At 46.7% G+C, this 21,404-nt stretch overlaps 1 pseudogene; it reads left to right on the top strand.

Annotated features, from left to right (window-relative positions):
* Nucleotides 1-9,135: 9,135 nt before the first annotated feature.
* Nucleotides 9,136-17,089, top strand: LOC123990424 (annotated as a pseudogene).
* The last annotated feature ends 4,315 nt before the right edge of the window (nucleotides 17,090-21,404 follow it).

Genomic DNA, 21,404 nt, shown 5'->3' with positions numbered 1-21,404 from the left:
TTGGAGCGTGCGTGGCCACGCAGTCGTGGGTGAACAGGGAGTACAGGAGAGGGCTCAGAACGCACCCTTGTGGGGCCCCCGTGTTGAGGATCAGCGGGGATGAGATGTTGTTGCCTACCCTCACCACCTGGGGGCGGCCCGTCAGGAAGTCCAGTACCCAGTTGCACAGGGCGGGGTCGAGACCCAGGGTCTCGAGCTTGATGACGAGCTTGGAGGGTACTATGGTGTTGAATGCCGAGCTGTAGTCGATGAACAGCATTCTCACATAGGTATTCCTCTTGTCCAGGTGGGTTAGGGCAGTGTGCAGTGTGGTTGAGATTGCATCGTCTGTGGACCTATTTGGGCGGTAAGCAAATTGGAGTGGGTCTAGGGTGTCAGGTAGGGTGGAGGTGATATGGTCCTTGACTAGTCTCTCAAAGCACTTCATGATGACGGAAGTGAGTGCTACGGGCGGTAGTCGTTTAGCTCAGTTACCTTAGCTTTCTTGGGAACAGGAACAATGGTGGCCCTCTTGAAGCATGTGGGAACAGCAGACTGGTATAGGGATTGATTGAATATGTCCGTAAACACACCGGCCAGCTGGTCTGCGCATGCTCTGAGGGCGCGGCTGGGGATGCCGTCTGGGCCTGCAGCCTTGCGAGGGTTAACACGTTTAAATGTCTTACTCACCTCGGCTGCAGTGAAGGAGAGACCGCATGTTTCCGTTGCAGGCCGTGTCAGTGGCACTGTATTGTCCTCAAAGCGGGCGAAAAAGTTATTTAGTCTGCCTGGGAGCAAGACATCCTGGTCCGTGACTGGGCTGGATTTCATCTTGTAGTCCGTGATTGACTGTAGACCCTGCCACATGCCTCTTGTGTCTGAGCCATTGAATTGAGATTCCACTTTGTCTCTGTACTGACGCTTAGCTTGTTTGATAGCCTTACGGAGGGAATAGCTGCACTGTTTGTATTCAGTCATGTTGCCAGACACCTTGCCCTGATTAAAAGCAGTGGTTCGCGCTTTCAGTTTCACGCGAATGCTGCCATCAATCCACGGTTTCTGGTTAGGGAATGTTTTTATCGTTGCTATGGGAACGACATCTTCGACGCACGTTCTAATGAACTCGCACACCGAATCAGCGTCTTGGTCAATATTCCCATCTGACGCAATACGAAACATATCCCAGTCCACGTGATGGAAGCAGTCTTGGAGTGTGGAGTCAGCTTGGTCTGACCAGCGTTGGACAGACCTCAGCGTGGGAGCCTCTTGTTTTAATTTCTGCCTGTAGGCAGGGATCAGCAAAATGGAGTCGTGGTCAGCTTTTCCGAAAGGGGGGCTGGGCAGGGCCTTATATGCGTCGCGGAAGTTAGAGTAACAATGATCCAAGGTTTTACCACCCCTGGTTGCGCAATCGATATGCTGATAAAATTTAGGGAGTCTTGTTTTCAGATTGGCTTTGTTAAAATCCCCAGCTACAATGAATGCAGCCTCCGGATAAATGTTTTCCAGTTTGCAAAGAGTTAAATAAAGTTCGTTCAGAGCCATCGATGTGTCTGCTTGGGGGATATATACGGCTGTGATTATAATCGAAGAGAATTCTCTTGGAAGATAATGCGGTCTACATTTGATTGTGAGGAATTCTAAATCAGGTGAACAGAAGGATTTGAGTTCCTGTATGTTTCCTTCATCACACCATGTCCCGTTAGTCATGAGGCATACGCCCCCGCCACTCTTCTTACCAGAGAGATGTTTGTTTCTGTCGGCGCGATGCGTGGAGAAACCCGTTGGCTGCACCGCCCTGGATAGCGTTTTCCCAGTAAGCCATGTCTCCGTAAAGCAAAGAACGTTGCAGTCTCTGATGTCCCTCTGGAATGCCACCCTTGCTCGGATTTCATCAACCTTGTTGTCGAGAGACTGGACATTGGCAAGAAGAATACTGGGAAGTGGTGCGCGATGTGCCCTTTTTCGGAGTCTGACCAGAACACCGCCGCGTTTCCCTCTTTTTCGGAGTCGTTTCCTTGGGTCGCTGCATGCGATCCATTCCGTTGACCTGTTTGTAAGGCAGAACACAGGATCCGCGTCGCGGAAAACATATTCTTGGTCGTACTGATGGTGAGTTGACGCTGATCTTATATTCAGTAGTTCTTCTCGACTGTATGTAATGAAACCTAAGATGACCTGGGGTACTAATGTAAGAAATAACACGTAAAAAAAACCAAAAAACTGCATAGTTTCCTAGGGAACGCGAAGCGAGGCGGCCATCTCAGTCGGCGCCGGAAGACGGTCTTGAGTGGATACAAATCTGCCCAATAGGCCTGCTGTGTCCCTCGGGCACTGCATCGCAGTGCTTGAGGCGTCACTACACACCCGGGTTCGATCCCAGGCTGTGTCACAGTAAGCCGTGACATCCATGAGGCGGCACACAATTGGCCCAGCGTTGTCCGTGTTAGGGGAGGGTTTGGCCGGCCAGGATTTCCTTGTCCCATCGCACTCTAGCGACTCCTTGTGGCGGCTGGGTGCCTGCAAGCTGACTTCAGTCACCAGCTGGACAGTGCTTCCTCCTACACATTGGTGCGGCTGGCTTCCAGGTTAAGCGAGCAGTGTATCAAGAAGCAGTGCTTGGCAGGGTCGTCCTCCTAAGAAGGATGTGCTGGCCAATCAGCAGTCTACTCGTGTGAATATTTTTATGAATATTTTTATGGCAGGTGTAAGACCACAGCATTCCAACACTGCTTTTTAACATACCCTTAAAATATATAAAATATAATATATTAAAATATATATATATACATTTCTGACACACTTAGTGACGTAGCAAGATTTCTCATTATTTGTTTTATTTATGTTTTCGGGAAATCCAAGTTGTTAAAGATTGTGTAGGCATTTACATTTACATTACATTTACATTTAAGTCATTTAGCAGACGCTCTTATCCAGAGCGACTTACAAATTGGTGCATTCACCTTATGACATCCAGTGGGACAGTCACTTAACAATAGTGCATCTAAAACTTAGGGGGGTGGGGTGAGAGGGATTACTTAACCTATCCTAGGTATTCCTTAAAGAGGTGGGGTTTCAGGTGTCTCCGGAAGGTGGTGATTGACTCCGCTGTCCTGGCGTCGTGAGGGAGTTTGTTCCACCATTGGGGGGGCCAGGGCAGCGAACAGTTTTGACTGGGCTGAGCGGGAGCTGTACTTCCTCAGTGGTAGGGAGGCGAGCAGGCCAGAGGTGGATGAACGCAGTGCCCTTGTTTGGGTGTAGGGCCTGATCAGAGCCTGGAGGTACTGAGGTGCCGTTCCCCTCACAGCTCCGTAGGCAAGCACCATGGTCTTGTAGCGGATGCGAGCTTCAACTGGAAGCCAGTGGAGAGAACGGAGGAGCGGGGTGACGTGAGAGAACTTGGGAAGGTTGAACACCAGACGGGCTGCGGCGTTCTGGATGAGTTGAAGGGGTTTAATGGCACAGGCAGGGAGCCCAGCCAACAGCGAGTTGCAGTAATCCAGACGGGAGATGACAAGTGCCTGGATTAGGACCTGCGCCGCTTCCTGTGTGAGGCAGGGTCGTACTCTGCGGATGTTGTAGAGCATGAACCTACAGGAACGGGCCACCGCCTTGATGTTAGTTGAGAACGACAGGGTGTTGTCCAGGATCACGCCAAGGTTCTTGGCGCTCTGGGAGGAGGACACAATGGAGTTGTCGACCGTGATGGCGAGATCATGGAACGGGCAGTCCTTCCCGGGAGGAAGAGCAGCTCCGTCTTGCCGAGGTTCAGCTTGAGGTGGTGATCCGTCATCCACACTGATATGTCTGCCAGACATGCAGAGATGCGATTCGCCACCTGGTCATCAGAAGGGGAAAGGAGAAGATTAATTGTGTGTCGTCTGCATAGCAATGATAAGAGAGACCATGTGAGGTTATGACAGAGCCAAGTGACTTGGTGTATAGCGAGAATAGGAGAGGGCCAAGAACAGAGCCCTGGGGGACACCAGTGGTGAGAGCGCGTGGTGAGGAGACAGATTCTCGCCACGCCACCTGGTAGGAGCGACCTGTCAGGTAGGACGCAATCCAAGCGTGGGCCGCGCCGGAGATGCCCAACTCGGAGAGGGTGGAGAGGAGGATCTGATGGTTCACAGTATCGAAGGCAGCCGATAGATCTAGAAGGATGAGAGCAGAGGAGAGAGAGTTAGCTTTAGCAGTGCGGAGCGCCTCCGTGATACAGAGGAGAGCAGTCTCAGTTGAATGACTAGTCTTGAAACCTGACTGATTTGGATCAAGAAGGTCATTCAGAGAGAGATAGCGGGAGAGCTGGCCAAGGACGGCACGTTCAAGAGTTTTGGAGAGAAAAGAAAGAAGGGATACTGGTCTGTAATTGTTGACATCGGAGGGATCGAGTGTAGGTTTTTTCAGAAGGGGTGCAACTCTCGCTCTCTTGAAGACGGAAGGGACGTAGCCAACGGTCAGGGATGAGTTGATGAGCGAGGTGAGGTAAGGGAGAAGGTCTCCGGAAATGGTCTGGAGAAGAGAGGAGGGGATAGGGTCAAGCGGGCAGGTTGTTGGGCGGCCGGCCGTCACAAGACGCGAGATTTCATCTGGAGAGAGAGGGGAGAAAGAGGTCAGAGCACAGGGTAGGGCAGTGTGAGCAGAACCAGCGGTGTCGTTTGACTTAGCAAACGAGGATCGGATGTCGTCGACCTTCTTTTCAAAATGGTTGACGAAGTCATCTGCAGAGAGGGAGGAGGGGGAGGGGGCGGAGGATTCAGGAGGGAGGAGAAGGTGGCAAAGAGCTTCCTAGGGTTAGAGGCAGATGCTTGGAATTTAGCGTGGTAGAAAGTGGCTTTAGCAGCAGAGACAGAGGAGGAAAATGTAGAGAGGAGGGAGTGAAAGGATGCCAGGTCCGCAGGGAGGCGAGTTTTCCTCCATTTCCGCTCGGCTGCCCGGAGCCCTGTTCTGTGAGCTCGCAATGAGTCATCGAGCCACGGAGCGGGAGGGGAGGACCGAGCCGGCCTGGAGGATAGGGGACATAGAGAGTCAAGGGATGCAGAGAGGGAGGAGAGGAGGGTTGAGGAGGCAGAATCAGGAGATAGGTGGGAGAAGGTTTGAGCGGAGGGAAGAGATGATAGGATGGAAGAGGAGAGAGTAGCGGGGGAGAGAGAGCGAAGGTTGGGACGGCGCGATACCATCCGAGTAGGGGCAGTGTGGGAGGTGTTGGATGAGAGCGAGAGGGAAAAGGATACAAGGCAGTGGTCGGAGACTTGGAGGGGAGTTGCAGTGAGGTTAGTGGAAGAACAGCATCTAGTAAAGATGAGGTCGAGCGTATTGCCTGCCTTGTGAGTAGGGGGGAAGGTGAGAGGGTGAGGTCAAAAGAGGAGAGGAGTGGAAAGAAGGAGGCAGAGAGGAAAGAGTCAAAGGTAGACGGGGAGGTTAAAGTCGCCCAGAACTGTGAGAGGTGAGCCGTCCTCAGGAAAGGAGCTTATCAAGGCATCAAGCTCATTGATGAACTCTCCGAGGGAACCTGGAGGGCGATAAATGATAAGGATGTTAAGCTTGAAAGGGCTAGTAACTGTGACAGCATGGAATTCAAAGGAGGCGATAGACAGATGGGTAAGGGGAGAAAGAGAGAATGACCACTTGGGAGAGATGAGGATCCCGGTGCCACCACCCCGCTGACCAGATGCTCTCGGGGTGTGCGAGAACACGTGGGCGGACGAAGAGAGAGCAGTAGGAGTAGCAGTGTTGTCTGTGGTGATCCATGTTTCCGTCAGTGCCAAGAAGTCGAGGGACTGGAGGGAGGCATAGGCTGAGATGAACTCTGCCTTGTTGACCGCAGATTGGCAGTTCCAGAGGCTACCGGAGACCTGGAACTCCACGTGGGTCGTGCGCGCTGGGACCACCAGAGTAGGGTGGCCGCGGCCACGCGGTGAGGAGCGTTTGTATGGTCTGTGCAGAGAGGAGAGAACAGGGATAAACAGACACATAGTTGACAGGCTACAGAAGAGGCTACGCTAATGCAAAGGAGATTGGAATGACAAGTGGACTACACGTCTCGAATGTTCAGAAAGTTAAGCTACGTAGCAAGAATCTTATTGACTAAAATGATTAAAATGATACAGTACTGCTGAAGTAGGCCAGCTGGCAGTGGGTGCGTTGTTGACACTACACTAATCAAGTCATTCCGTTGAGTGTAATAGTTTCTGCAGTGTTGCTATTCGGGGGGCTAGCAGGCTAGCTAGCAGTGTTGTTTACGTTACGTTGCGTTAAAAGAACGACAATAGATGGCTAGCGAACCTAGAAAATCGCTCTAGACTACACAATTATCTTTGATACAAAGACGGCTATGTAGCTAGCTAAGTAGCTAGCTACGATCAAACAAATCAAACCGTTGTACTGTAATGAAATGAAGTGAAAATGTGATACAACCTGTGAATGCGACCGGGTAGTTGAGTTCTATACAGAAGACGTTGGCTAGCGTTGGCTAGCTGTTGGCTAGCTAGCAGAGTCACCCGTTGGAGCGACGTGCAGATGCGACCACTCGCTCCAACCGGAACCGTATGTTATTTAATGTCATTTCATTTTGGAAATGCCAAGACCATGTGTCGTATTATGTCATCTCCAGCATAAACCCAGCTGTATCGTCTCAGATCCAGTGAAACCAGTTATGCACTGGGTGCACAATGGGAGGATCAGTCGATTGAGGCTCACCACCTCAAAAGTATCTGGTAGAATGCATTTCAATAGAGTTAACCCAGCTACATGTGTTTTCACCTAATTCTAAGCCTAGGGGGGAATATCTAGTCTATCATGTCTGATATCACTCTCTAAATCTCTCTCTATTTACCACACATTGTAATCATCCAGTCCTTTCTTAAATCTTTATTACTAGCCAGCCATATATTTTTATTTATTTATTTCACCATTATTTAACCTTGTAAGCCAGTTGAAAACAAGTTCTCATTTACAACTGTGACCTGGCCAAGATAAAGCAAAGCAGTGTGACACAAACAACAACACAGAGTAACACATGGAATAAACATACAGTCAATAATACAATAGAAAAGTCTATATACAATGGGTGCAAATGAAGTAAGATTAGGCCATAGTGGCCTAATGAAGCAATAAATAGGCCATAGTGGCAAAATAATTCAAATAAAGCAATTAAACACTGGGGTGGTAGATGTGCAGAAGAGGAATGTGCAAGTAGAGATACTGGGGTGAAAAAGAGCAAAAAAATAAAATAACAATATGGGGATGAGGTAGTTGGGTGGGCTATTTACAGATAGGCTATGTACAGGTGCAATGATCTGTAAACTGCTCTGACAGCTGATGCTTAAAGTTAGTGAGGGAGTTATGAGTCTCCAGCTTCAGTGATGTTTGCAAGACGTTCCAGTCATTGGCAGCAGAGAACTGGAAGGAAAGCCGGCCAAAGGAGGAGTTGGCTTCGGGGGTGACCAGTGAAATATACCTGCTGGAGTGTGTGCTACGGGTGGGTGCTGCTATGGTGACCAGTGAGCTGAAATAAGGCAGGGCTTTACCTAGCAAAGACTTATAGATGACCTGGAGCCAGTGAGTTTGGCGACGAATATGAAGCGAGGGCCAGCCAACGCGAGCGTACAGGTCGTAGTGGTGGGTAGTATATGGGGCTTTGGTGACAAAACGGATGGCACTGTGATAGACTGCATCCAATTTGCTGAGTAGAGTGTTTTTTTTGTAAATGACATCACCGAAGTCAAGGATCAGTAGGATAGTCAGTTTTACGAGGGTATGTTTGGCATGATGAGTGAAGGATGCTTTGTTGCGAAATAGGAAGCCAATTCTAGATTTAATTTTGGATTGGAGACACTTAATATGAGTCTGGAAGGAGAGGTTACAGTCTAACCAGACACCTAGGTATTTGTAGTTGTCCACAAATTCTAAGTCAGAACCGCCCAGGGTAGTGAGGCTAGACGGGCGGGCAGTTGCGGGCAGAAATCTGTTGAAGAGCATGCATTTAGTTGTACTTGCAGTTAGAAGCCACTGAAGGAGAGTTGTATGGCATTGAGGCTCGTCTGGAGGTTTGTTAACACAGTGTCCAAAGAAGGGCCAGAAGTATACAGAATGGAGTCGTCTGCGTAGAGGTGGATCAGAGAATCACCAGCAGCAAGACTGACATCATTGACATATACAGAGAAAAGAGTCAGCCAGAGAATTGAACCCTGTGGCACACCCATAGAGACTGCCAGAGGTCCGGACAGCAGGCCCTCCGATTTGACACACTGAACTCTGCCCCGACAGTCATTTGAGAAACCAAGGCTGTTGAGTCTGCCAATAAGAATGCAGTGATTGACAGAGTCGCATGCCTTGGCCAGGTCGATGAAGACGGCGGGACAGTATTGTCTTTTATTGATGGCGGTTATGAAATCGTTTAGGACCTTGAGTGAGGCTGAGGTGCACCCATGACCAGCTCGGAAACCTGATTGCATAGCGGAGACGGTACGGTGGGATTCAAAATGGTCGGTTTGTTAACTTGGCTTTCGAAAGACCTTAGAAAGGCAGGGTAGAATAGATATAGGTCTGTCACAGTTTGGGTCTAGAGTGTCTTCCCCTTTGAAGAAGGGGATGACCAAGTCAGCTTTCCAATCTTTGGGGATCTCAGACGATATGAAAGCGGGGTTGACCAGGCTAGTAATCGGGGTTGCAACAATTGCAGTGGATAATTTTAGAAAGAGAGGGTCCAGATTGTCTAGCCCAGTTGATTTGTCGGGGTCCAGATTATGCAGCTCTTTCAGAACATCGGCTATCTGGATTTGGGTGAAGGAGAAATGGGGGAGACTTGGGCAAGTTGCTGTGGGGGGTGCAGAGCTGTTGACCAGGGTAGGGTAGCCAGGTGGAAAGCATGGCCAGCCATAGAACAATTTAAATTCTCGATTATCGTAGATTTATCGGTGATGACAGTATTTCCTAGCCTCAGTGCAGTGGGCAGCTGGGAGGAGGTGCTCTTATTCTCCATGGACTTTACAGTGTCCCAGAACTTTTTGGAGTTTGTGCTACAGGATGATTAGGATTATGGAGAGAAGAGTTTACAAGGGAGCTCTTTGAGAGACTTCACTTTGATCTTCAAGATTTAATGCAGTCTACATTTCGACACATTCGTGGTCGTGGATACAATTTTATCCATCGGGGATGGCGGTGACAGCACGCCAGACGATATCACGTGGTGCAGTGTTAATTCTACTCGCCGCGGCATCTTTCTCTCATCGTCACTGGATACGAATGCGTCTGCAGTCGTTGTCTGTGTTTACTTGCAAGATGTTTCGTTCTACGTGCCCAATGCCGTTTGTTATGCTGTCTGACTGAGTAAAATACAATCTTGTTTATTCAAGAGTTTTCCTCAACAAATATTATTTACTGGATTTATTTATAGGCTACAGGTTGACAATGGCAACCAAATAAAATGGAGTTGCTTTCGTCTAGTTCCAGGTTCCAGATTGGTCTTGTCTCATCAACGTCTAGCAATGGCTAGAGAGTCGTTTTGCGACTATCAACATCATTCCAATCCGAAATAGAATCGTACATATCGAAGTCCACTCAATAGCAAGGCAGTAGCCGTCTGCAGCACCGAGGTGGACAGTGGACACCGGCGTAACGGGACCGTACCAGAGAACTACACCTCACCAAAGCCATATAATAGGTTATAATTTGCTGTCTCTTGGATGCCTGGAATAACCAACTGTAAACGGCAAAACAACAGCACCTGCTCCTCGTTATAAACTGACAACATCGGACCGTGACAAGTGCTGGCGGGAATGCATGGATGTTGCTGTAGAAGTTGCATGTAGAGCTGGTAAGGTAAGTCAAGTGTGACCATCAATTCCACGTGGCCCTAAAACCAAGTATTTGTGGTAACCTACTCTAGTTGTAAATGTACATATGTAATTACAGTGAGTATAGTTACACATTGTTACATATGACTCATAGCTGTGATACCTCTTGTAAAAAATGGGGACCAGTAAAGCTTGTTGCATAGATTACAATCTTCAAAATAGGCCTATTAAAAATGATTGATACCTTAGAAACCAGGATTACCTCCTAATAACACACACGGAAAGCCCATGGATCAATGGCACTTTTCCTGATCCCCAGTCATGAATATTGGTGGCCTTGTGTTTTATCCTCCAGGGGTGTGCTATGTCACTTGGTCCCGCCCCCTCCAGGTAGTGCAGGAGGCGGTGAAACACGAGAAGAACGTGAGTACCAAGAGCACACCAATCTACCTGGTAAAGGAGGCCGACCAGGGACCTTATCCTCACCCTCAGGGACAAGTTCCTCTCGCACAGGTACGCAATGGTATCTTCCAATGATATCTCCTCAACACAGGAGTGGTTACATTTTGGCCCCCAGCTATCACCTGCCCTATGCCACAGGTGTCAAACTCATTCCACGGAGGGCCAACTGTCTGCAGGTTTTCACTCCTCCCTTGTACTTTGTTAGAGCATGGCGCTTGCCAGGGTAGTGGGTTCGATTCCCGGGACCACCCATACGTAGAATGTATGCACACATGACTGTAAGTCGCTTTGGATAAAAGCGTCTGCTAAATGGCATATATTATTATTATTATTACTTGCCTGATGAATTAAGGTCACTAATTAGTAAGGAACTCCTCTCACTTGGTTGTCTAGGGCTTAATTGAAAGGAAAAAACTAAAACCGACAGACATTATGCCAGCGTTTCCCAACTCTGGCCTGTGTACCCCAAGGGTTTCATGTTTTGATTAGGGCAAAAACCAAAACGTGCACCAGCTGGGGTCCCATGGACGGAGCATGGCAAACCCTGCACTAGGCCTTCCATGTAATGAGGTTGACCCCTCAGCGCTAGGCCCTCTGTGTTTACATATCTAAAAGAGCTCTTTAGGGATCTCATCATGACACTGCTGAGTGTTAGGGAATGGTCCACGCAAGGCACTCACACACTGTATGTTGTGAACTTGTGACAGGTTCATTGGAGAGGAGTTGTCTACAGCCAGGGAGAAATGCATCCTCACAGACAACCCCTCCTGGAACATAGACCCTATCGATGACACCTGTCACTTTGTTCACAGGTACAATGACAGTTTCCAACAGCAATATCTACAACAGCCATTTCCTCAGATTAGGGATTTGGAACCATACATGTTGAAATAAAGAGGATACTACAACACATCTAATAAAGCAAGTAGTTATACTCTGTCATTGATGGAATAGTATCACCAAATATTTAGGCTATTGATGATGTACTTGATTTTCTCAGTTTCTACATGGTTGCAGTTAGCATTGGTTTCACGTCACCCCGCTCCTCCGTTCTCTCCACTGGCTTCCAGTTGAAGCTCGCATCCGCTACAAGACCATGGTGCTTGCCTACGGAGCTGTGAGGGGAACGGCACCTCAGTACCTCCAGGCTCTGATCAGGCCCTACACCCAAATAAGGGCACTGTGTTCATCCACCTCTGGCCTGCTCGCCTCCCTACCACTGAGGAAGTACAGCTCCCGCTCAGCCCAGTCAAAACTGTTCGCTGCTCTGGCCCCCCAATGGTGGAACAAACTCCCTCACTCTGGCCCCCCAATGGTGGAACAAACTCCCTCACGACGCCAGGACAGAGGAGTCAATCACCACCTTCCGGAGACACCTGAAACCCCACCTCTTTAAGGAATACCTAGGATAGGATAAGTAATCCCTCTTACCCCCCCCCTTTAAGATTTAGATGCACTATTGTATAGTGACTGTTCCACTGGATGTCATAAGGTGAATGCACCAATTTGTAAGTCGCTCTGGATAAGAGCGTCTGCTAAATGACTTAAATGTAAATGTAAAGAAAGACTTAAGCATGAGAAGTAATGGGGGAACAGAATTTACCAAGTTAAAAAAACATTTTAATTAAAAGGTTATTCATTTGTATTCTAATGTAGTTTGAGTTTGGAGTGATCTACCATTGCTTCGATGGAATGTTATACACAGCAAGAAAAGGCCAAAGGGGCATTTTGCATTGGTGTAAGGATCAACGTTTCAAAGGAAAAAAGGTCAGTCCACTTCTTATCGCTTTGTGTGATGCACCCACATTTTCATAGTGGATTGTAATGCCATGTGTTAAACCAGGGGTTAGCAAGCCTGTTATTGGAATGCCATGTGTTAAACCAGGGGTTGGCAAGCCTGTTATTGGAATGCCATGTGTTAAACCAGGGGTTGGCAAGCCTGTTATTGGAATGCCATGTGTTAAACCAGGGGGTTGGCAAGCCTGTTATTGGAATGCCATGTGTTAAACCAGGGGGTTGGCAAACCTGTTATTGTAATGCCATGTGTTAAACCAGGGGTTGGCAAGCCTGTTATTGGAATGCCATGTGTTAAACCAGGGGTTGGCAAGCCTGTTATTGTAATGTCATGTGTTAAACCAGGGGTTGGCAAACCTGTTATTGGAATGCCATGTGTTAAACCAGGGGTTGGCAAGCCTGTTATTGTAATGCCATATGTTAAACCAGGGGGTTGGCAAGCCTGTTATTGGAATGCCATATGTTAAACCAGGGGGTTGGCAAGCCTGTTAATGTAATGCCATGTGTTAAACCAGGGGTTGGCAAGCCTGTTATTGGAATGCCATGTGTTAAACCAGGGGGTTGGCAAACCTGTTATTGGAATGCCATGTGTTAAACCAGGGGTTAGCAAGCCTGTTATTGTAATGCCATGTGTTAAACCAGGGGTTGGCAAGCCTGTTATTGTAATGCCATATGTTAAACCAGGGGTTGGCAAACCTGTTATTGGAATGCCATGTGTTAAACCAGGGGTTGGCAAGCCTGTTATTGTAATGCCATGTGTTAAACCAGGGGTTGGCAAACCTGTTATTGTAATGCCATGTGTTAAACCAGGGGGTTGGCAATCTGTTATTGTAATGCCATGTGTTAAACCAGGGGTTGGCAAACCTGTTATTGTAATGCCATGTGTTAAACCAGGGGTTGGCAAACCTGTTATTGTAATGCCATGTGTTAAACCAGGGGGTTGGCAAACCTGTTATTGTAATGCCATGTGTTAAACCAGGGGTTGGCAAACCTGTTATTGTAATGCCATGTGTTAAACCAGGGGTTGGCCAGTTATTGGCCAGGCAACCTGTTAAACCAGGGGTTGGCAAACCTGTTATTGTAATGCCATGTGTTAAACCAGGGGTTGGCAAACCTGTTATTGTAATGCCATGTGTTAACCAGGGGTTGGCAAACCTGTTATTGTAATGCCATGTGTTAAACCAGGGGTTGGCAAACCTGTTATTGTAATGCCATGTGTTAAACCAGGGGGTTGGCAAACCTGTTATTGTAATGCCATGTGTTAAACCAGGGGGTTGGCAAACCTGTTATTGTAATGCCATGTGTTAAACCAGGGGTTGGCAAACCTGTTATTGTAATGCCATGTGTTAAACCAGGGGGTTGGCAAACCTGTTATTGTAATGCCATGTGTTAAACCAGGGGTTGGCAAACCTGTTATTGTAATGCCATGTGTTAAACCAGGGGTTGGCAAGCCTGTTATTGTAATGCCATGTGTTAAACCAGGGGTTGGCAAGCCTGTTATTGTAATGCCATGTGTTAAACCAGGGGTTGGCAAGCCTGTTATTGTAATGCCATGTGTTAAACCAGGGGTTGGCAAGCCTGTTATTGTAATGCCATGTGTTAAACCAGGGGTTGGCAAACCTGTTATTGTAATGCCATGTTTAAACCAGGGGGTTGGCAAGCCTGTTATTGTAATGCCATGTGTTAAACCAGGGGTTGGCAAGCCTGTTATTGTAATGCCATGTGTTAAACCAGGGGTTGGCAAGCCTGTTATTGTAATGCCATGTGTTAAACCAGGGGTTGGCAAGCCTGTTATTGTAATGCCATGTGTTAAACCAGGGGTTGGCAAGCCTGTTATTGTAATGCAATATGTTAAACCAGGGGGTTGGCAAGCCTGTTATTGTAATGCAATATGTTAAACCAGGGGGTTGGCAAGCCTGTTATTGTAATGCAATATGTTAAACCAGGGGGTTGGCAAGCCTGTTATTGGAATGTCATGTGTTAAACCAGGGGTTGGCAAGCCTGTTATTGGAATGTCATGTGTTAAACCAGGGGTTGGCAAGCCTGTTATTGTAATGCCATATGTTAAACCAGGGGTTGGCAAGCCTGTTATTGTAATGCCATATGTTAAACCAGGGGTTGGCAAGCCTGTTATTGTAATGCCATGTGTTAAACCAGTTAAACCTGTTAGGGCAATATGTTAAACAAGCCTTGGCAAGTTATTGTAATGCCATATGTTAAACCAGGGGTTGGCAAGCCTGTTATTGTAATGCCATATGTTAAACCAGGGGTTAGCAAGCCTGTTATTGCAAGCCTGTTAAACCAGGGGTTGCCTGTTAAATGCCATATGTTAAACCAGGGGTTGGCAAGCTTGTTATTGTAATGCCATGTGTTAAACCAGGGGTTGTAAGCCAGAAATGGCAAGCCTGTTATTGTAGCCATGTGTTAAACCAGGGGTTAGCAAGCTATTGTAATGCAAACCTGTTATTGTAATGCCATATGTTAAACCAGGGGTTGGCAAGCCTGTTATTGTAATGCCATATGTTAAACCAGGGGTTGGCAAGCCTGTTATTGTAATGCCATGTGTTAAACCAGGGGTTGGCAAGCCTGTTATTGGAATGCCATATGTTAAACCAGGGGTTGGCAAGCCTGTTATTGGAGTGCTGCAGGTACTGCAGGATTTTGTTCCAACTTGGCACCACAACTGAGCTAATTGATCAGTGATTGCCTAAATTTAACACAGCTGGCCTTCCAGGTTGGTTAAATCAAAAACAGGAACCACAGGACCAGACTGGCCTATTCACGTGTTGAGGGTAGCAACTCAAACATTTTACCATGCAGCATTGTCAAATGTTAGCTTGATTGATTTAATTTAGCGATTTGATATTTTTTATTGGTTAACTAAAATGTTCTGTATCCGATATCTTAACCTGAAGCTGTTTTTCTATTCCCAATGACTGATGTCTCATTTTGACTGAGATCGGAGCCAAGCGGGACCCAGCAACACTGAACATCATGAAGTTACTGTGTGCACCAGCTCATGGGTACTCGCAGATGGTTTATTCTCCAATTGTTTGTGGTCATTCTGGGTCATGTTCATTAGGCACCAAATGGAAGGAAACCGGGTTGCAAAATGTTAGAGTAATGTTTTTCTGTTGTGTTACCTAATGAACATGACCCCAGTCTAATGGGCCTCATATCAGGTACCTTTACAATCCAACGGCAATACAGTGATGTATTTTGGCCTTAGACTCTCCTTGAATAGCCTGGTCCCAGGTCTGTTTGGGCTTTCTCTTCAATGCATATGTGGCCATTGTCATGCCAAACATGACTACAGAGCACAAACAGATCTGGGACCAGGGGCCTTATATCTCAATTATCTCGGAGTGGGAGTGCTGGTTTAGGATCAGTTTTGCCTTTTTGGATCACAATAAATATGATTACATGGACAGGGGGGTGCAGGGCCTCCCGGGTGGCGCAGTGGTTAAGGGCGCTGTACTCCAGCGCTAGCTGTGCCACCAGAGACCCTGGGTTCACGCCCAGGCTCTGTCGTAACCGGCCGCGACCGGCAGGTCCGGGTTAGGGAGGGTTTGGCCGGTAGGGATATCCTTGTCTCATCGCGCACTAGCGACCCCTGTGGCGGGCCGGGCGCAGTGCGCGCTAACCAAGGTTGCCAGGTGCACGGTGTTTCCTCCGACACATTGGTGCGGCTGGCTTCCGGGTTGGATGGCGCTGTGTTAAGAAGCAGTGCGGCTTGGTTGGGCTGTGAATCGGAGGACGCATGACTTTCAACCTTCGTCTCTCCCGAGCCGCACTGCTCGGAATTGGGGAGAAAAGATCACACGGCTCTCGCTTGATACACACGGCTCTAGGCTACTCCTAGGGTGAGGGTGAGGATAATCAGCAGCTCAACCCTGGCCCTGTGACTGATTGCCACGGGGGCGGCTGAGGCCCACTACCAGTATGGGCTGCACTGCTGGGACTGTCGCCGCCGCTACTGTTGTCATCCGAGAGGCCGGGGGAGTTGTCATAGGCACCACAGGTGGGGGTTCTAGAATAGAATACAATAGATTATTTGACTCCCTGTCAATGATGGGTGATGGGTGATAGGTTTTTACAAACAGTTCATTACAAACAGTTCATTACAAACAGTTCATTACAAACAGTTCATGTTTATTTACATCAGGCTTATAATTTGTACTGTATGTCCCTGTATTCTGGTCTCAAACTGAGCTCTCATCTGAACGGTTGTCCTGGAGGAGGCAGCAATGAGATGGGTATATTAGCTAGAGCTTTCACTTGAGCAAATAACTAATGAGGTCCCACAGAATGCAAAGAATTCATGCTGTTATTATGGAAAAGTCCCTAGGGTTTCATTAAATCAGTTCTTATTGGCATTCACTTTTTTGTGATAGACATGGTAACTTTTAAAAAGAGAATGTACAATTTGTTATTTGATAGTATAGTTGCTATCTCTTGAGTGATGACGTATGGACTGTGCCCTTCCAAGCCTTTGTGAGGCTGAGCTTGATATCTGTCTGAAGAAGTGGCTGGCTGCCCGCGTTGTTCATCTCTTCTTCCCCAGGCCTGGGGTGTTGCACAAAAGGACCACTGTTGAGAGACGGAGGGACTGGGCGTGAGGTCGGGATCATGTGGTCAGCTGCCGTTCATTCTCTGGCAGGCCAGAAGCTCAGCTATCAGCTCCTTCCCTGAAATGTAGGAGAAGACTCTATTCAACCTTTCAACCAGTTCCAAAAGTCTCTGGTAGTGGGCCGCAGTGGTGCCTGAATGGAAATTAGATTTAGATTTGTTTTGTTAGTGGGGAGGCTTTTGGTGGTTAGGTTTAGAACTGATTCATGTGTTTATTTATAGTTTCTTTATAGAATATGTGGTTATAAGTGTGTTTTGATGGATGTGGGAGTTACATAAAATGTGTGCTTATGTTCCAGGGGGTCCTCTCGACCTCATGTCCTGAAGTGGTTGCTGCAGGAACCCACAACATGGCCAGTTACATCGTCCAGCAACTGCAGCCAATCGGCTACGAGTGGGATGACAGTGACCCTGGTTTGCAAAAGTAAAAGTCGACCTCCATCTATCCAGTGGATTCTCCTCCGCCTTTCACCTCAAATCATGAAATACTGCTGCAGAGAATGCAAGCCTGCTCTTTTTTTAAAGGAGATTTAGCTAAAACGTAATGTTCCTCCTTTTACAGTGTTTTTCCAACTGCTTACACACATTTTCAAAACACTGCACACATAAAATGCAAAATGCCTTCAAAATCTCCTTCAAAATGCCATAAACACATGTCAGAATGAAGCATTTGCATCCAATGGCAAACACTGCTTTCATAATAGTATATTTTTAGATATACCATATAAACACAGTTGTTGTAAATCTAAAGCTCTTTCGTCTTTCATAGGCTAAAATCTACATTTCAATAAAATGTTCTACAGTGAAAGTAATCTGCTGAGAGGGGTAACAAGTACACTGTAAACACCAAAGCAATGTAGAAACAGAACATATTTATTAGGCCAAACATTACTGTTGTATACAGTAGCATACAACAAAACCGGGGGGGGGGGGGGGGTCTGGCCACAATACTTCGTCCACATCACAAGATATGTTTTCTCTTGCCAAACATCGAGGGAAGTATCTTCTAGCATGGCGTATCCAACCTTGGACAGAGGCAACCTCTATGTCCCCACATGGAGGGAAGTATCTCCTAGCATGGCGTATCCAACCTTGGACAGAGGCAACCTCTATGTCCCCACATGGAGGGAAGTATCTCCTAGCATGGCGTATCCAACCTTGGACAGAGGCAACCTCTATGTCCCCACATGGAGGGAAGTATCTCCTAGCATGGCGTATCCAACCTTGGACAGAGGCAACCTCTATGTCCCCACATGGAGGGAAGTATCTCCTAGCATGGCGTATCCAACCTTGGACAGAGGCAACCTCTATGTCCCCACATGGAGGGAAGTATCTCCTAGCATGGCGTATCCAACCTTGGACAGAGGCAACCTCTATGTCCCCACATGGAGGGAAGTATCTCCTAGCATGGCGTATCCAACCTTGGACAGAGGCAACCTCTATGTCCCCACATGGAGCGAAGTATCTCCTAGCATGGCGTATCCAACCTTGGACAGAGGCAACCTCTATGTCCCCACATGGAGGGAAGTATCTCCTAGCATGGCGTATCCAACCTTGGACAGAGGCAACCTCTATGTCCCCACATGGAGGGAAGTATCTCCTAGCATGGCGTATCCAACCTTGGACAGAGGCAACCTCTATGTCCCCACATGGAGAGAAGTATCTCCTAGCATGGCGTATCCAACCTTGGACAGAGGCAACCTCTATGTCCCCACATGGAGGGAAGTATCTCCTAGCATGGCGTATCCAACCTTGGACAGAGGCAACCTCTATGTCCCCACATGCGTCCTCCATTGCCTGGAGAAGCAGCATGCGGGCATAGGGTTGGTGATCATACACTTTCCAGTGCTAGGCTGAGAACAATTCCTCTGGGATTTAGAAAAGGTGAATATGGGGGTAGGCACAAAACTACAAATTGTGGATGGGTGGCAAACCAGTTTTGGACCAGAACAGCCTGGTGAAAACTAACATTGTCCCATAAAACCACAAATCTAGCAGGCTCCTGATCTGGATCAGGGACAAGCATTGTGTAAATTGCATCCAGAAAAGTGAGCATATGGCTGGTGTTGTACGGACCCAGTGTGGCATTGTGATGGAGGACCCCGTTTTGAGTGATGGCAGCACACATAGTTATATTACCCCCACGCTGTCCAGGGACTATGGTAATTGCCCTCTGTCCTATTACATTTCTTCCACAGAAGCCTGGTTTTGGTGAGGTTGAAGCCAACCACATCCACATAAATAAATTCATGGCGAATTACATGGGCATCCAGCTCCAATACTTTCTGTAACAGACAAAAGGATATACAGATGAGTAAATATGGTATGTCTGAAGTACTGGAAGTAGTGTTGCATACATACCTCTACAAAGTCATGTCGCATATTCTTGACTCAGTCAGAGTTTCTCTCAAATGGCACCTTGTAAAGTTGTTTCATCGTCACTCTGTGCTGTTGCAGGATGCGTTGTATGGTCGACAGGCTTACAGCATTGATGTTGTTAAATATGGTGTCATTATTCAAGATATGCTCTCTTATCTCTCGAATCCTAACTGTATTGTTGGCCAAAACCATATTTATAATTGCAGTCTCTTGTACATCTGTAAACAAGCGTCCTCGTCCTCCATGATGTCTTTGCCTTTCCACTCTGTACAGAATTCAAACACAGTATGTGTTCAGCATAGGAACTGTAAACAATGTACAAAAAAATGTAGCACAGCATGATAACCAACCTCATTCCTTCAATGCAGTGCAGTAAATGGATGGCTTAGAGTTAAATGTTTATGCAATATTATGCAGTCATACGTATTTTACAGTACATTACTGTAATGCTAAAATTGTCATTAGATATTTGCATACCTGTTCATGTCTGAAGGTTCGAATAATGGACGCCACTGTAAATCGACTCAAGTTGGGCTGGACTCAGTCCAGCCTCTCTCATGGTCAAACTGTGGTTGATCACATGATCAACAAGTGTTGCCCTAATCTCATCAGAGATGGCTCTCCTTCCTTCTCTTCTTTGCCCTCATCCTCTTCTTCCTCTCCCTCCTACCCCTCTTGCTCTCTGTCCATTGTTGGCATCCATTGTTCAAAACAGGTCATCTGACCTTTGACCTATTTATAGACCTATACCACAGTAAAGCGATTTGTGTTTGCGCACTTGAGGAGTGTGTGTGACCTGGTGAATAAGTGTAGTATTTTGATTGGTTGTGTTTGGAAAAGGAAAGCAAGTCACTTCCTGTTAGATTGTTGTGTTTTTGGTAAAGAATTGTGTGTAGTGTTTTGAAAAAAAGTGTTTTATGCAACTTTGACAACTGAGTCAAAGGCAGAGAAATAGCTTATGGTTTTAGATATTTGGTGTGTAGTTTTGCACTTTGAGTGAGAGGTTTCAAAAATCAGGTGACATCAAAAGATTTTGTGTGTAAAAGCAGTTGGAAAAAACTGTAATATGGAAATCTTTTTACAGTTTATTGTAAGTATGCAATAATATACATGGCCAGAATCATCTGTGACTACATTGACAGTAGTAATCACATAGACACTCCTTATCTCTTATAGTTGAAACACTGACTGAAGTTTGTCACCTTTAACTTGTTTGTTTTTTACTTTTCTAAATAATGGATCCTCGTACCAACAAAGGAAAATGATAAAGAATGTAGATGTGTTTTCAATGACGTAATGAAAAGAGTTGGACTAGATTTGTATGGAGCTAGAAGTTTTGGTTTGTAGTGATGGTTGTGAATGCTAAGACTTAAATCACTGCCAAAAATTATTTTCAGCACCGTTATTCACTATATTATATGAAAGAAATAAAACAATCCCAGTAAAATCTTATTTTCTTTTTGTTCTTTCCAGCTGTATCCCCCTGTTGTTGATGGACTACACCTTTTCATTTGTTAGTGTTTTTTCCAGAAGTATTTTATGGCTAAACAAGTAACAGCCAAAATAAAGGAACCAGAACTATAAAGTGTGTTAATAGGGCATCAGGCCAGATTCTACAAGTATCTGAAACTCTATTGGAGGGACCTACCAGGTACAACCATAAATATGTAACCATGGGCACCCTCTTAGATAGCATCCTGACCAACTTGCCCTCTAAATACACCTCTGCTATCTTCAACCAGGATCTCAGCGATCACTCCCTCATTGCCCGTGTCCGTAATGGGTCAGCGGTCAAAAGACCACCCCTCGTCACTGTCAAACGCTCTCTAAAACACTTCAGCGAGCAGGCCTTTCTAATCGACCTGGCCCCGGTATCTTGGAAGGATATTGACCTCATCCCGTCAGTATAGGTACTGACGGGATGAGGTCAATATCCTTCCAAGATGCCTGGTTGCGCTTTAAAAGTGCTTTCCTCACCATCTTAAATAAGCATGCCCCATTCAAAAGATGTAGAACTGGTTCACCCCAGACTTAACTGCCTGTCACGCCCTGGTCTTAGTTATCTTTGTTTTCTTTATTATTTTGGTTAGGTCTGGGTGTGACATGGGGGGTCTGTGTTTTGTCTGGTCTAGGGGTTTTGTATGTTTATGGGGCTGTTTCCTTTCTTGGTAGTTTGTAGGTCTATGGTTGCCTAGATTGGTTCTCAATTAGAGGCAGCTGTCTATCGTTGTCTCTGATTGGGAACCATATTTAGGCAGCCATATTCTGTGGGTATTTTGTCTGTGATTGTCTTCTGTCTTTGTGTCATTACACCAGATAGGACTGTTTCGGTTTTCACTTTTGTTGTTTTGTAGTGTTCTCATG

Source organism: Oncorhynchus gorbuscha, linkage group LG12 (assembly GCF_021184085.1).
Source record: "Oncorhynchus gorbuscha isolate QuinsamMale2020 ecotype Even-year linkage group LG12, OgorEven_v1.0, whole genome shotgun sequence".
Classification (NCBI taxonomy): domain Eukaryota; kingdom Metazoa; phylum Chordata; class Actinopteri; order Salmoniformes; family Salmonidae; genus Oncorhynchus; species Oncorhynchus gorbuscha.
Note: the sequence above shows the minus strand (reverse complement) of the source record. Positions and strands in the feature narration are given on the sequence as shown.